General features: G+C 44.3%; 1 protein-coding gene across 1 annotated transcript in view; it reads left to right on the top strand.

Annotated features, from left to right (window-relative positions):
• The first annotated feature begins 3,535 nt into the window (after positions 1-3,535).
• The window catches only part of KCNE1 (potassium voltage-gated channel subfamily E regulatory subunit 1), a 145,003-nt gene continuing 135,397 nt past the window's right edge, over positions 3,536-13,141 (top strand). Inside the window, exon 1 of the mRNA XM_030199679.1 lies at positions 3,536-3,600. The gene's annotated coding sequence lies outside the window, so the exon portion shown is untranslated. The remainder of the gene's footprint in view (positions 3,601-13,141) is intronic.

Here is a 13,141-nt window from a genome sequence, read left to right as displayed (position 1 = left end):
TAATGAGTAAGACAGGTCCATCAAGCTCAGCATCCAGTCCTCTGACAGTGGCTGTTCTGGATCACAAATACCTGGCAGATCTGTAAAAGTAGATTTCTCGCTGCTAGGTCAGTCTTGGGGAGAAGCGGTGGTTTTCCAAAGTCTGACATGCTTTTTATGGCCTTTTCCTCCAGGAATTTGTGCAAACATCTTGGGACCCTTGCTTTGACTACATCCTCAGGAAACATAAAGCTGAAAGCATTTTAAAGCAGCTCATAAAAACCAGAATCCCCTTTTTGTGGTGGAATGGCAGCATTTCATCAAGTCATTTAGGGGTCCTTTACCAAGCTGCTGGAAAAAGGGCCCTGCGCTAGCGGCGGGGGCCGTTTTTACGGTAGTGGGTAAAAAGCCCCCAGACACACATTGCCATGGGGTAAGAGAAGTCTTACAGCCAAAAAAAGCAACACTGGGCCTTCAAGACTAGGACAACAGGAGTACTTTGTTAACAGATGACCCAACACGAGCCATGTTTCGGCGTCAAATGACGCCTGCCTCAGGGGTCAGAGTAGTGATTCTGCAATGTATAAATAATGTAATTTGACCTACATTATTTATACATTGCAGAACCACTACGCTGACCCCTGAGGCAGGCGTCATTTGACGCCGAAGCATGGCCCGTGTCGGGTCATCTGCTAATAAAGTAGTCCTGTTGTCCTAGTCTTGAAGGCCCAGTGTTGGGGTTTTTTTTTGTCTGTATACTTTGGTTGTATGCTGTTCTACCCTCTCTATTTGTACTGTAAGAGAACTCTTACCCCATGGCCATACAGCGGGGAGCGGCGGTAACCGGGCAGCGCACGACAATGCCCGATTACTGAGTTACTGCCGCACAAACCATTTCTGGGGGTTTTCTTTTTCCCTGGAAATGGAGTATGCTTGGTGTGGGACTACTGCCGGCCAATAGTCCCAGAAGAGCAAGCGGTAAGCTCCTGTTGGACCCTACCATCACTCTGTAAAAGGGCCCCTCAAATGGCAAAAATCTCAGAGCTCAGCTAAAACCACCTGCCTGTGCAGCACAAAAAAAAGAAAACAACTTTCTGTACTTTCTTTTCAGTCTGCTGGTTGTTAACTTTTCATGGAGTGTTCTCTTATTTTTAGTGTTTTGAAAGGTTAAACAACTGTTCCCTATTTAACCTTTTCATCCCGCCTATGATTTTAAAAACTTCTGTTGTATCCCCTCTTTCAAACTTTCCTTCAAGTGGAAGAGCCCTACCTTTCCAGCCTTTCTTTGTAAGGGAGGTGTTCTAACCCCTTCATCATTTTTGTTGGCCATTTTTCAATGTTTTCTAGCTCCTCATGTGGAGAAATTGTCTGCAAGGGTGTATCTTTTCAAGGTATTCTCCACAATAATGAAGCCTTTCTTTACCAGTTCTAAAGTAGTACCGTATGTAAAGGATAAAATGATAGGTATCTAAAGAAAAGATTCTTACTTTTACCTGGGATATCCCAATCTTCTTCAAGAAAGGAACAGTCAGCAATGCCCAATTACAGACCTGTCAAGTCTCCTGCATTCAGCAGGAGACTCCTGCTTTGGTGGGCCATCTCCCACCAAAGCGGGAAAGTCTCCCGCTGAGATGAGGAATTTTTTCTTACCGCTGCTGCTGCTGTTTTTCCCAATGCGGCAGTGGCGGTGGCAAAACAACAAAAAAAAAAGCAACCGTGGAGCCAGAGCACTGCCTTCAGGCATGCGCTGTCAGTTCTGCCGGTCCTCGGAACTTGACGTTGACGTCAGCGGGGGCACAGGACCGGCAGAGCCGACAGCGCATGCCTAAAGGCTGCTGCGGCCCCATGTTTGCTTTTTTTTTTTTTTTTTTTGCTGCGGCTGCTGCAGAGGCTACATCATGGAGGGAGACGGGATGAAAAGTTGAAGCTAAAAGGTTAGTCTCTGTTTCTCCTTCAACAAAGTAGGCAAACAGTAACATCCACATTGTCATTCTTACATTGTTGGTAGCATTTTTTTTTATCTCACATATTTTCAAACATTGCTGGCTTGGTCAGTATATAGGTGTGCACAGAGGAAGTATAGTAAGGGAATAACTCTTCATAGGTAGAGTAGTAATTTGTTAGAAAGTGTAATCAGTGAGTCATTGGGCTATAGGGACATCCTAGCACTGTTATATTTGGGCAGAGATTTTTTTTTCCAAGGTAAATTTATAAAATAGAAACTCTGAACTTTAAACATGAATTGAGTTGAATCCTGGAAGCATTTAAAATCTTTTTCCCATATGCCTACATCAAAAGAAAAAGATGACATGAGGTAGAGTGGGTGGAGCCAAGGCACAGTGTGCGTGGTGGATGAACTCGCTCAATAGCGATTGGGAGGGGCCCAGTTCACTTCAACCCTGGACCTGACCAAGGGATATTGAAAAGTACCTCTCACCCCAGCTGCCAAAGAGAAGAGAGCCTTTTCAACACCCCAAGGTTCTTTCCAATTCATTGTGCTCCCGTTTGGCCTACATGGAGCTCCAGCTACCTTCTACTGCCTTGTAGACTGCCTACTTAGACCTGATGGGGGCTATGTGGCTGCCTACCTAGATGATATTGTCATGTACAGTAAAGACTGGAGGACCCATCTTATCCAAGTAGAAGCAGTACTGGATAGTCTGCGGACCGCTGGGTTAACAGTGAATTCCAAAAAGTGTTTTTTTGGGAGGACAAGAAGTCCAGTATCTGGGGTACTTGGTCGGGAAAGGACAGGTGAGACCCCAGCTCTGGAAGGTAGAGGCCATAACCCAGGTGCCAGTACCCCAGACAAAGAAGCAAGTACGAGCCTTCCTCAAGCTCGGTTACTATCGCCGGTTCCAGAGTTTGCTGAGAAAGCAGAACTGCTATACTGAACTGAAGAGCTGGAGCTGGATGAAACTTTTCAAACTCTGAAGATAGATATCTGTTCGGAGACTATGTTGGGCAGCTTCGACTTCAACTGACCCTTCATCATGCAGACTGATGCCTCAGAGGTTGGACTTGGGGCCTTTTTCGCCCAGGAAGTAGATGGGGAAGACCACCCGGTGGCCTACATTAGCAGGAAGCTGTTCTCTGAGAGAAAAAAAATTATTCCAATTATGGGCCCTGGAAGTGTTCCAGTATTATCTGTTGGGGCAACACTTCCTGTTGGTCACTGATGGGTCGACATAAAGATTCTAATGCATGTATAGTACACTGGTTCCTTAGACTTCAGCCCTTTAGCTACCAAGTGAGACATTGAGCATGCTAATGCGGACTTTTTGTCCCAGCTGGTGGACCCTGATATGGCAGGCGCTGAACTGGGTATGGTTGAGCTGAGGGGGAGGGTATGTGAGGGGGTTTATAGAACATTGCCCCCCACTCTTAGTAAAAGTCCCAACAATAGCCTGGGCCTCCTTAAGAACAATTTCTCCAATAGCTGAGGCCACCTTAAAAGCGCTGGTCCCACCCTGGGAGGAAGTGAGCTGGAAGGGGCAGAGCCCATACCAGTGAGTATAAAAGACAGGGCCAATCTAAGATTAAGGAGACCCAGGGAGAGAAGAGTTGAATCCCCAACATATGGCGCTGAAGCTACAGTTCCATAATTGCGACTTGGTTGAGGTAAGCCATTTGTTATTGCCAGATTGAAACATAAGCTTTGCTTTGAGGTCTGGCTGGGACCAGACCTGGACCTACTCCTCTTTTCCACACTGGGTCATGCACCCCGGACTCTTGCTGTCTTCCATTCCACTTCCTCTACCTTCTGAGACAGGAAATCTGGAGCTTGTCTTTTCTCTCTGGAATCTCTACAATGATTCCTGTTGCATTCTTAGGGTCTTTGCTAAGCTGTTGGTAGATTCTATATCATAAATTTTATACATATATGTAAATCGCTCAGACTGATCCCGATGAGTGGTACAACAAATAATAAAGAAACTTGAAACTTAATTCCTCCTTCCTCTTTTTTTTTGGGGGGGGGGGCAGGGAGGGGGACCTCTCAAGGAGGTATCCTCCTTTTCTCCCTTGGACTTCTCTGGAGGAGGATAGTCAACCCCTCCAAATGTAAGGAACACTTACTGCTGAGGTCTTCGTTTCTTTTGAGTGACACTACTCCAGACCTAGGGCTTGTATTCCCAAGGTAGGTATATTTTGGTGTCCTGTTATACTACTTTTCTCATAGTAAAATTGAGTAACACTCATACAGGCAGACATTTCTTCTAAAACAATGCCAGAGTGTCACGGTTGTACACTTTGTCCTGAACATCTGTATTCATCCTGTGGGAAATTAACTTATTAGGCAATGCTCTTTGCTCATCCTTAATTATACCTTTCCCAATGGAAGAGGATTAAGATCTTGTAAAATGGAGCATCAGCACAAGATCATACCATGTTTTAACTCTTTACATGTCAGATGTGATGTAACTGATGCCATCTGTTTTATGCTTGTCCCTCATAAGTTCATGTTTTCATCCTGCTTGTACAGGTAGCAGATTTCCTACTCACACATTTTCTGACTTTTTACAAGTGTGTTGAGAAATTGGTTAGGGATGTGCAATGTTTGAAACAACATAGGAAATGCCAATGACACATCCCATGTAGTTTCATGTTGGTGGAAATGCAAGAAGATCCAAAATTTCTGGTACCATGTCAAGGAAGGGATACAGGAAATAAGAAAAATACAACTCAAATTGGGTCCCAAACTCATCTTAATGTCTGCTGAGGGGAGAACTCTTAAATCAGGGTGAGCTTACAGTGGCCAAATTAAAGAGAAGAGGTTTGCAGGGGGTGTGCAAGTGAAACTGGGAAATCATAATAATAAGTGGCAGTGAGTGTTCAAAATCTGTAAATGTTTCTGGTTGAAAATTTGTGTTGGGCATGTACATTGAGAGGTGAGCATGCCTGCAAGAAAGTGTGAATGACAATTAGCAGGAGACCTGGAGACAGTTAAAAGCAATTTGATTGTCTAATGGCTCAAGCAAAGAGGAATTTTAGCTGAGACATTAGAGTTGGGGACAGAGAGCTGGACAAAATTAAGCTTCTGTCTGTAAGGAAAGTACTTTTAGGTAGAAAGGTTATATTCAGGTTCAGCTATGTTTAGTGTGGAAAGAGAGCTAGGTAAGTGAATTTTTGATTGCTTTTTATTTGGTAAAAGAAAAGCAGGAGTCTGTGTGGGTGCTGACAAAAACAAGTGAAAGAGTAACCAAAGAACTGATTCCTGAATCAGTCCTTGTTGCTCATTTTCTGGGATGAGCAAAAACTCATGCAAGTAGAGAGATGCATAGGAATGGGGATTTGTGGGAATCCCGCAGAACTTGTGGGATTCCCATGGGCATGGAAGAAGTTGCCATGAGATTCCTGTGGGAATGGAAGAAGTTACCATGGGATTCCCACAGCGATAGAAGAAGTTGCCATGGGATTCCTGTGGGAGTGTAGTCAAAATGTCTGGTGACCCCTGAATGAGGTTTGGAATGCACTGAGAGGGGTAATTGGAGCACCAGAATGAGGTTTGGAATATACGGAGAGAGGCAGTTGGAGCACCAGATTAAGGCTTGGAATGCCCAGCAAGGCAGCTGAAACACCAAACTGAGGCTTGGAATGCTCAATGGTTGAATATTGAATACTATCCAAAAAACCTTGGGAGGCTTGTTGGGTTTAGGAGGAAACGGAGGACTGCGAGCAAGTAAATAATAGCATTAACTCCTGATGCATGGGTGGGGATGGAGAAGATTAATTGTGGGGATGGCTGGGGATGGAATGGATCTTAGTGGGTATGGGTTAGATTCCATTGGGGATGGGCAGGATGGGTGAAATTTCGTCCCTATGCAACTCTCTACTTTTGAGTCTACCTGGATAATAATTTTTATGGACATTTCCTCCAGAAACTTGTGCAAACCTCTTTTGAATCCCTCATGCTAGTCACGTTGACCACATAATCCAGCAACAGATTCCACAACTTAATTATGTGCTGAATGAAAAAAAAAACAAGCTTTTAAAATGTAATTTGTCTGCTGGCCATTAGTTTCATGGACTGTCCTCTTGTTCTGTTGTTATTTGAAAGGTTAAAAATATTTCCCTTTTTACACCATTTCATCCCAGTCAACTCATGATTTTATAAACTTCTTCTGTTTCCTCTCAGCCATTTTCTCTGCCAGCTGAAAAGCCCTGTGTAGCATCTCTTCATAAGGGAGGTGTTGTATCCCCTATATCATTTTTGTTGCCCTTGTCTGAACCGTTTCTAATTCCACTATATCCTACTTGGGTAGGAAGGGTGAGTGATTTGTGAAAATACCTTTCTAGGAAGGTGGTACAAGGGAGAAGGTAAGGTCCCTACGAAGAAAACTGAAAGAAATCAAATCAGTGAGGTGGGAAGACACACTTGAGGAACCAGAAGGCCTTTATTACAACCAGCATCTGTGACACACATCAAAAAGACCTGACACGACTGTGTTTTGGCAAACAATGCCTGCGTCAGGCATTTCTAGAACATTTCCTTTAGTAAACTTGTCAAAGTTTAGAGTAAGAAAGTCTGTGAAGTTGTGAGAGAGTGGTAAATAAAACTGAATTTAGACTTGTTATTAGTCAGGGATAAATATATAATCTTCACATACTGAAATCTGGTAATTTAACTTCAAGCCAGAAAGAAAATGTTTGTTCTGATTGCTGTTGAAATTTGTGAAGCTGTGGACGAAGGGAGTAGGGGAATGGGTATTGGGAAGGATAGGAGAGATGAAGGGCTATGGGGGTTTGCCTAGTACCTACCCATGTTTATTCTGGACTCACCCAAAATGTCAGGTCTGCCTATATCACTGGAGTACTCCAGGAAGAGATGATAGACTTAGAAATACATTCAGAAAAATGAAACTAGGGGCATACAAAAAACAGAGACCATTTTACTAAATTAGTACAAGCAATTATCCAAGACTAGGGCTAGAAAATTAAGGTGCATTAGCATTTTTAACACACCTTTAAAGTTAAGGCGCATTAAACGCTAATGTGACAATATATTCCTATGGGCACATTAGCATTTAATGGGCGTCAACCATTAATGTGCATTAAAAACAGTAACGTGCCCTTGATGCTTGTTTTCTTGTGTTTTCTCCTTTCCTTATGTATTATTGGGGCAATTCTATATAAGGTGCACTTTTCACACATAAATGCAGAATAGGCGCCCCTTATGCATACACTTGCCCTAAGTACTATTCTGTAAGCTAGCACATAAGTGGAACAGCACATCATTGAGAAATGGGGCATACACGGGAGAGGAGCATGGGCAGGTTGTGAGTGTGATATTCATCACATCAAAAATTTCTCTCATATGTTGACACAGAGTATTTTTGTGATGACTATTGTTCTGTGAAGTGCATTTAAGAACTTTAATCCTTCAATTCAACAATTTCTTTAAAGAAAGGGGAAAAAAGCCTCTGCAAGAAGCCCAACTACCAACCCGAGAAAACATTGATGACAACGTGGGTGGAGGAATATCAACGGGCTGTTTTATCTTCACGGGCTCCAAAAAAAAAACCCCTTCTTTATTTAGGTGTGTATTATAAAAATGCTGACTTCACAGAACAGACTTCAAGTGGATCCCCAAAGAATGAGTGAAAAAGAATTTCTACTTAGCTCATTTTTCATATCAAACAGGCAACGTGCAAGTGGTCGATCCGTCACACCGACTTTGGCCAGAGTTTCGCTATCAGCTGTCTCAAGGCTTGGAAGACCTTAAAAAAGGTGTAAAACAAAACTTAATCATCTAAAAACATGGAAGAACAAAAACTAGTGTAAAACCAGTATAAACTTAAATGTGAAAGAATCAATCCAGCAAGTCAAAAATTAAGGTAAATAGTTCAAACGTTAGTCACCGTTTAGAATCTGGGGTATATGTACAGTTCTAATTCTGAAAAAATAAAAATAGACTAACAATGGAGCTGAGATAAATAAAAAGAGTGAATAACTTGACATCCTAAAAAGTTGCTTGCATCTGATCTCATTGAGGGGGGGTGTGGTAAGCTAGCCCTGCTGCAGTATGTGTGTTCGGAGGGTAATTCTAACAGTTCAATGCCAATTACATTTGTACATCATTAGAATAATGGTATATACTTGGGTGTGTGGTACATGTAGATACATAAGTGCCAAAATGCTATTCTGTAGATATGATAAGTCAAATAGATAGGACAAAAACTTGATGTGCAGGGACCTTAAAATATGCCCCAAATTATTCCCAGCAATATACATAACTCACATATGTTTAACTACTTTGCAAAACATTGTATTTCAAATTACTATGTAAGCCGCATTGAGCCTGCATTATGTGGGAAAGCGCGGGGTACAAATGTAATAATAATAATAATAATAATAATAATCATTTTTGATAATATGGATCATAGTAACATAGTAGATGACGGCAGAAAAAGACCTGCACGGTCCATCCAGTCTGCCCAAGATAAACTCATGTGTATACCTTACCTTGATTTGTACCTGTCTTTCTCAGGGCACAGACCGTATAAGTCTGCCCAGCAGTTTTTCCTGCCTCCCAACCACCTGTCCCGCCTTCCATCACCGGCTCTGGCACAGACCGTATAAAAGTCTGCCCTCCCCTAGCCTCGCCTCCCAACCACCAACCCCTCTTCCCCCCACCTGCTCTGCCACCCAATTGTAGCTAAGCTTCTGAGGATCTTCAGATATAACAGCACAGGTACTGCAGAATCAGCTTATCTTAAGCAGCTGAGTGTGAATCATCATTGATCCAAAATAATTTTTCTAGATTGCAGGAAAAAATAAAGCTACTTAGCTTCAAATTTCAAAAACAGTCAGAACTTCGTTTTTCTTCTTCAGGGAAGAGGTTCCATTCAATTCTTTGCATTCCATACTAAGCATCCCAAGAATTGAATGGAACCTCTTCCCTCCCCTGAAGAAGAAAAACGAAACCTGGCCATGTCAGCAGAGATTCTGACTGCTTTTGAAATTTGAAGCTAAGGAGTTTGATTTTTTTTCTTGCAATGTTATTTAAACAAAAAATTCTTGAAAAACTATTTTGGATCAATGACGATTCACACTCGGCTGCTTAAGATAAGTTGATTCTGCAATACCTGTGTTGTTATATCTGAAGATCCATATTATCAAAATGATATGTTTTGCAAAGTAGTTAAAGATATGTGAGTTGTGTATATTGCTGGGAATAATTTGGGGCACATTCTGTAAATGTATGCATATCTTTCATAAAATTGTATCTGACGTGTGTACACACAGGTGGAATCTTGGCAGAGCACGGGCATGACTGACATGCGTTTAACTTACAGAATAATTTACAGGCATATTACCGGAACTTAGGTGCCCACATGCCAGCTCTATGGCTGGCGTAACTGCTCCCACCTAACTTATAGATGTGTAATAATTTCAGTGTTACTATAAGTCATTGCTTAGCCAACCTTTTTTGTGTGCGCATGAAATCTGAACCAAATCAGTGACTTCTATTACAAAGCACTGTGGACTTGTCACATAACAGTTTCTGCCGTATAGCAGTGTCTAAAAGTTAAGGGATAGTATGTTTACTCCCCTACAGCGAGACGCGAGCTTGAGGCTTCTTGCCCAAGGACAGCCTTTATTTTTAAGGAACACAAAACTGACATCTAGTACCAATGCGGAGTGCCTGTCCAGCTTAGACCTCTCCATCCAGGAATCAATGCAACCAATCAAAAAATCTTTAGAGAATGTGGTCAAACAGCACGGATGGCTGAAATTTACTAATTGCTAGGCAGAGAGAGAAACTATGCACTTCTGCCAATAAGCAATTTTGCTTGCCCTGTCATTTTGCCTTGCCCTTGGCATATTGCCATTGCTTTTCCTACTGGAATTCAGAGAGGACATTAAAGGGCATGTGAGGTCTGAGCTATCAGCCTTGGTAGTACTCTAGACTTGACTGATGTCTTTTCCTGATTATTTACCCTTTGTTTCTGTTTGCATTCATGAGGGGCCTTGAGATGGAAGATTAAATGGTTCCTCACGGTTCCTGAAACAAGACTTGGAGTTGGTCACTTCTGGAATAAAAGATTATGTAAGGCTGTTATAATTCTTGTAGCACTGGAGGTAGTTAGGAGTATTTTTATTACTCTGTGAGTTCAGACCAAGCCGGTAATGGATATACTTTATTAGAGAACTAGTAAAAAAGGCCAGTTTCTCACACAAATGAAACGGGCACTAGCAAGGTTTTCCTCGGAGTGTGTATGTTTGAGAGAGTGTATGTGAGAGTGACTGTGTGTGAGAAAGAGAGTAAATGTGCGAGTGTGTGTGAGAGAGAGAGTGAGTCTGGGTGCGAGTGTGTCTGAGAATGAGAGTGTGTGCAAGTGCGTATGTGAGACACAGTGTGAGAGAGAGAGAGAGTGTGTTTCACACAGACACAGTGTGTGTGAGAGACTGAGTGTATGAGACCAAGAGAGTGTGTGAGTGACTGTGTGACACATAGTGAATGTGATACAGTGTGAGACAGAGTGTGTGAGAGACAGTGTGTGAGAGTGAGAGAGAGAAAGACGTTGACTGTGAGAGAGAGAGAGAGTGTGTGTGAGAGAGAGAGTGTGTGTGTGACAGAGATACCTCCCCCCCCTCTCTGGTGTCAGGCCCCCCCTCTCTCTGGTTGTTATGACTCTTTCCCAGTATCATGCTCTCATTCATCTCGTCCCCTGGTGGTCAGACCTGGTGGTCGCAATGGACTGTCTGTTTGTGGTTTTCCCGGTTCCAGAAGTCATGTTGGTCCAGCCCGGATTTTCTAGCCTGCCAGTTGGTCTCAAGACTTTTTGGAACTAAGCTGTTTCTGTACCTGGTGAACTCCCTGGCTGTTGGCCTTTATTAACCACCTGGAAGCTTCCCTAGTTTGCCTTGCAACAGAGGTCCTCAGAGGTGTGTCTTCTGCGATTGTTTGTTGCTGTGCTTCCCTTGCTACTTTCAGTTTCTGCCTTTGAACCTTGTGCCTGGACTTGGACTTAGACTTTGCTTGCCGCCTGCCTTTGAACCTTTTGCCTAAACCTGGACTTTGACTTTGCTTGCCGCCTGCCTTTGAATCTTTGCCTGGATCTGGATCTGGACCTTGACTTTATTTTGCCTGCCTACGGTTCTGCTGGGTTTGTGGACTATCTTCCTGCTCTCTGCTGTGGCTTCTGTTCCGGTGGGTGTTCCTCCTGCCGCTGCCGCCCTCGACAGTAGCCCAAGGGCTCACTATCCAGTGTTTTGTGTGAAGCGTGACAGTTTGCAAGGCCATGAGCTTGGAGGAATCACCCACCCTGATGACGCTCCAGGATCATACCCGGCAGCTTTCACACATGGGCACGGCCCTCCATTCCCTGGGAGCCCGGATACAACAGTTGGAGAACCTTATGACGGTGTCTATGAAAACAGTCGCTTCTCAAGTCCCGAGTCCAGATTCCACACCGGCCGGAGCTGCTGACACGTCTGGGATCTGTCTTAAGTCTCCCCCGAGATATGATGGTAACCCTAAGGATTATAGGGGCTTTCTCAACCAGTGTGCCATAATCTTTGAACTTCAAGCTCAAAACTTCCCTACTGAAAGAACCCAGATAGCCTATATTATGTCGCTATTGTCTGGACAAGCTCTAGCCTGGGCGTCCCCTTTGTGGGAGAAGATTGACCCGGTGACGCATGACCTCCACAATTTCCTGGCCCAATTTAGATGAGTGTTTGAGGAGCCCGGGAAAGTCACCTCTGCAACATCAGCACTTTTGAGATTAAAGCAGGGAACGCGGACCTTGGGCGACTATGCCATCCGGTTCCGCACTCTGCTGAGTTAGCTTGGAATAATGAGAGCCTGGTTGCATCCTTCTGGCAGGGGTTGGCGCCCCAAATTAAGGATGAGCTAGCTGGATGTGATCTTCCTACTGGATTGGATGACCTGATTAGACTTTGCACTACAATTGATATTCGGTTCCAGGAGCATAGCCGAGAACGGCGCTCCGCAGAAAGGGTGGGAACCAAAACACCTAGTCTTCAGGCTGCCCCCGATGTCTAGGGGCCAGGAGGCTTCTCCACTACCACCCGCAGAACCCATGCAATTAGGACACACTTCCCTCACCATGCAGGAGAAACAGAGACGTCGGAGTCTCAACCTTTGTCTGTATTGTGGTGATACTGAACATTATGCGGCCAGGTGCCCTCTTAAACCAGCACCCCTGGATCAGGGTTTGAGAGCAGGCACTATAGTAAGTCTATCTTCTGGCATTCTTCGTACTCAATTCTTGGTGCCAGCTGTGCTTGACCTTGGTCACAAAAGGGAACAGACTGAAGTTTTCCTGGACTCCGGTGCCGGTGGAAACTTTATAGCCGAGGCCCTTGTTCATCAATTAAACATTCCTATACAAGAACTACCTAAGACCATGCCACTTTTTTCAGTTTATGGACGCATTCAATGTGATGTAAACACCCAGATGGGTCCGGTGAGCTTATGTATTGGGGATCACAGAGAAGACATTTCCTTTTACATCCTCCAGTCAGCCGTGCAACCCATTGTGTTGGGTCTACCGTGGTTACAGAGCCACAATCCGATCCTAGACTGGGAAAGGGGTGAGATTTTGGACTGGGGTGAGTCCTGCAGGAAGGATTGCCTCGTGTCGGTTCATGGTGAGATTGACAGTGAACGGCAAGACCAAGAATCAGATGCCTGGACTGACATTAGTGACTCACAATCTCAGGACGTAGATGTTGCTGCAATGGGTCTGAACTGTGTCTACATGGCACCCCCGAACAGTCAGTTCCAAGCTGGAGTCGGCAAGGCGTCCAAACCCCAGAGTTCCGCCATCAGGAGCTCTAAGAAGATTCCTCGAGGCGGGTTATCCTACACCTCCCCTTGAAGACAGGATTCAGGTCTTAAGGCTCGGGACCGCCATGATGTTCGGAAGTCTCAAGGCTCGCAGAGTAGTCCCCAGCGAATCATGGCGGGTAGCCCTGCTTCGGTGCTGGGCACTCGGGCCAACTCGGTGTACAAGCTCCAGCCTGGTCTACAACCAACAGTCTCACGACCCATGCCTAGTATGGGGATTATGGATCACTCGCTTAAACTCACCAACAGATTCCATCAGAGATATCCATGGAGACCTAGATCACCCGAGAAGTCCAGGGGGGCCTTGAGAGGGAGGTACTATTATGACTCTGCCCCGGTATC

The sequence above is a fragment of the Microcaecilia unicolor genome, chromosome 4 (assembly GCF_901765095.1).
Source record: "Microcaecilia unicolor chromosome 4, aMicUni1.1, whole genome shotgun sequence".
Classification (NCBI taxonomy): Eukaryota; Metazoa; Chordata; class Amphibia; order Gymnophiona; family Siphonopidae; genus Microcaecilia; species Microcaecilia unicolor.
This window is presented reverse-complemented; position numbering and strand designations above follow the sequence as displayed.